Source organism: Primulina tabacum, chromosome 14 (assembly GCF_025594145.1).
Source record: "Primulina tabacum isolate GXHZ01 chromosome 14, ASM2559414v2, whole genome shotgun sequence".
Taxonomy (NCBI): domain Eukaryota; kingdom Viridiplantae; phylum Streptophyta; class Magnoliopsida; order Lamiales; family Gesneriaceae; genus Primulina; species Primulina tabacum.
Genome location: NC_134563.1, coordinates 1,290,406 through 1,294,737, shown reverse-complemented (window position 1 = coordinate 1,294,737; position 4,332 = coordinate 1,290,406).

Genomic DNA, 4,332 nt, shown 5'->3' with positions numbered 1-4,332 from the left:
CAAACAATTGATTGATTTTATAATCGATTGCTTTCCAATCTACTCCTCAAAAGTTGATGAACCATTAATTAGTCATTGAAGGAGTTGTTGGTTTATCCAACTCTTTCCAAACTTTCAATTCCTTGAGATATACGTGGCGAAAATTGTTCGGACGCCTTTGTGTGTGTGTGTATGTGTATATATATATTTATACCCCATGAATGAGCTCATTGAGGTCAAGGTCAAACTCCTTGGCCCATCTTCAACCAAAGTAGAAGGTTTGTCACAGGCTCAAGTATTCTCCTATAAATACGAAGTTTGAGTGTTTAATTCATTCATTCAATATATTATTTTTCAGCAGCACATTTAGCTTCTCTCCCCTTATATCCTCCGTCTCTGACTTCAGCGTCGGAAGGGCTACGCCGGGACATCCTCTCGGCCCCCTTCTAACGATTTTCTTCGTGATTTCAGGCTCAGAGCAAATTCGAAGCCTGAGACTTGACTAGTGTCACTTATTGGAATCGAACCTTTAATTTTCAGTGAGTATCATACATATATATATTTGTGTGTGTGTGTGTGTATATATATGTGTGTGTGTGTATGTATTTGTGTGTGTGTGTGTGTATATTATGGCCTTGATTCAAGGTTTTATCCAAAAATTTAAAGTTTCTATCACAATTGTCATGGTTGCTTCCGAATTATAAACTATATTCATTTCAAAATTATTGAAAAAATTCAATCATTGGTACTTTTATAATATAATAATATATATATATATAAATTCTCTCCAATGTAGTGTCCATCGTACAAAATAAATTTATAAATTTATATATATCGTTCTCCCAAACTTTAGAAAAGCGTAATATCTATTTTTGACATGAACCACCCATCAATTATATCACATGAAATAATATATGGTTCATTTATAATCATTGATTAAATCAACCCATGAAATCTGTTGAGATAACTGATATATTTCATGGCAAAAGAAATAAACATAGAGTGGCGATTTTATTTCTTTTTTCTCGTAAAACAAAAAAAAAAACCCTTAATAAATGCATTTGTAATATTATTAACTTATTTTATTTGATTTTTAACTTAAATATACTATAAATTAATTATAGAAAAGTAACGTTAGAGAGAAAAGCAAAAGGATTTAGAGTACGTCTCTTGTGATACGATCTCACGAATCTTTATCTGTAAGACGGGTCAACCCTACCGATATTCACAATAAAAAGTAATATTCTTAGCATAAAAAGTACTAATATTTTTTCATCGATGACCCACATAAGATATCTATCTCACAAAATACGACACGTGAAATCGTCTCAAACAATTTTTTGTCAAAAATTTAACAGATATATAGCAGTAGTTTTAATCAGTAATCTTGTGCATAAGTTACGTTACGTGTGTGTGAACAAGTTTTTTTTTAATAGTAGAAAGATTCCCCATTCTTTCGTCGTAAAGATATGTAGCCATCGAATAGGAATTAATTAAAACAATTAAATTAAGTATTTCCTATAAAATAGACTTGTTAGTCTATTACTCATCTCGAAGAAATATAATTAAAATTTACGGTTTGACTTGACTTTTGTCAGTCTATTATGCATCACATGTTAATGTTTTTTTAATACTACAATTAGGGATGTAAACGAACCAAACCGTTTGTGAGCTATTCGAAGTTTGATTCGATAAAAACTCGTTTGAGCTCGTTTAATGAGGCTCGTTAAGATAAACAAACTAAACTCAAGCTTTACAATATTCGGCTCGTTAGCTCGTGAACATGTTCGTTGGTAAGTTCATGAGTAATCTTTTAGATGAAAAAATAATAGTTTTGATATTTGATTTATTGATTTTGCATATTATTTATGAAATATATAGAAAAATCTATTAAATTTATTTATTATAATAAATTAAAAAATTTTAATAAGAATAATATATTTTTCTTTAAATATATATTTTACTTTTTAATTAATTTAATGAAAATTTAAATGTATAATTCATATTTATTAAATTTGTTTAGGTTCGATAAAGGCTTGAATAAGCTCGTGAAGCCATACATATATCGTTAAATAAAGTTCGAGCTCGGCTCGATTATAAACGAACCAAGCTCAAACATTCAAGAGTTCGGCTCGACTCGGTTACATCCCTAACCACAATGGATTTTGTACATGATTCATGAGTTTGAGAAGGAAAAAAAAAAATCAAAATATTTATCATGGATCTAATTGATCTAGTTAGAAAGTATTCAATAACGTGTGAATACAATAAAATTTATGGCTAAACAAACTGTTGAGAATAGTTCTAGATCGGGCTTAAGATGAACTACTACTCTAGGTAATTTATTAAAACCATTGAATTCGGAATACGGTCAAGTAGCTCTGGGACGGGGAACGACTCCTTTGATGGGTAACACTTCTAAAAAAAATTGATTTTTTTAGCTTTTATGTGTAAATTTTGTACATGAAAAGCTGAATAATTACTTTTTTTAAAAAAAATTACAGAAATCACTTGTTATATTTTACAATAAAAGTCTTTTTCTTTTCATTATAGACGGTAAAATTCTTCAAATCACATAAAAACAGAATAAAAGAAAAAAGTGAAGTTGCAATTTTGCTTTTATCTTTCAAAATATTTACTTGTAGTCATTTTTTTATCAGTAGGTCACTTGTGAGACGGTCTCACGAATCTTTATGTGTGAGACGGGTCAACCCTAACAATATTCACAATAAAAAATAATACTTTTAGCATAAAAAAATAATATTTTTTCATGGATGACTCAAATAAAAGATCTGTCTCATAAAATTAGATTCATAGAATCGTCTCACACAATTTTTTGTCTATATTGTATATCATAACGAGTTTAGACTTAAATTATGATTTTCATAAAATAATTTATATATATATATATGTGTGTGTGTGTGTTTTTATTTTTTTAATTATAAAAAAAACATATATTTGTTGGAGAAACATAAAAGTGGTGATATTTAATTTAATAATCGAAAACAATAAAAAGAAATCGTCGAATACAAAAAAGAAAATATTTAGTATGGTGAGGTTTGACAAAGACAGCACAGCTGTTTAATGCAATATGAGGAAGACACGTAGTGAAGGCATCATTCGGGAAAGTGGTCCATTTCACACGCGTCTCCCTAGCGACCAAAGCTTTCATCGTCTTTCTTGTGTCCCCACTCGCACAACTCCTCCGCGTGGCTCACACTCACTCTCGCTCTCTTGGAAATATAAGATATGTTATCTAGTTAAAAATACCATTCTCAAACTGATGAAAACTTGTTTCCAAGCTAAATTTAGTCCATTTTGTCAATAATTTAATTTGTTTTGACGTCCACCATTATTGAACTCAATCATATAATTCATTAGAGATGGTGAAACGGGCCAAACCGGTTTAGTTCAATTTACGCTAAGTAAAAACTTGTTTGACACAGTCTCACATATCGTATTTTGTGAGATGAATATCTTATTTAAGTCATATATGAAAAAATATTACTTTTTTATACTAAGAATATTACTTTTTATTGTAAATATCGATAGAATTGACTCGTCTCACAGATAAAAATTCGTGAGACCATCTTACAAAAGACCTACTCTTTACATTATGATGTTCATATCTCTTTCCATTTATTTTATTTTCTTCAAAATATTTTAACAGTATTGAGTGTCTTGATATCTATATATAAAATATATAAAGATAAAATAGTTAAAAATTAAATCTCAATAATCAGTATATCAATTAAACATAGAATATAAGTCGATATTTTGTAAATACATTATTTTGTTGTCAATAATAAAAATCGACGGTACAAAAATAAAATCAATTATATGTAAATAAACATGATTTTTTTACATGTGTTAAGTTGAATGGACAGAAAAACCTAAATTGAATGTATGTTATAAATCAAACATTTATTGTTTTATTAAAAACTAAAACAAATAAATGTACAACTTTACCATATAATAACTCAAACGCTAATGACAAAAACTTGTATGATATGGTCTCATGGGTCGTATTTTGTAAGACGGATCTTTTATTTGGGTTATCAATGAAAAAGTATTACTTTTTATGCTAAGATTATTAATTTTTATTGTGAATATCGGTAAGATTGATCCGTCTCATAGATAAAGATTCGTGAGATCGTCTCATGCTAAACTTAATCAAAACGTTAGTTATCAACTGAACATGCACACGGTTATATTGTCGTGACTACCTTGGAAGTTACGTTGGAGTGGTTTATGAAGACACATTGGCACATGCACGCGATTATATTGTCATTTCTTGAAGTATATATTTCCATATAGAATGTTAAATGGTCAAATATTCAAGATAGTCGATAT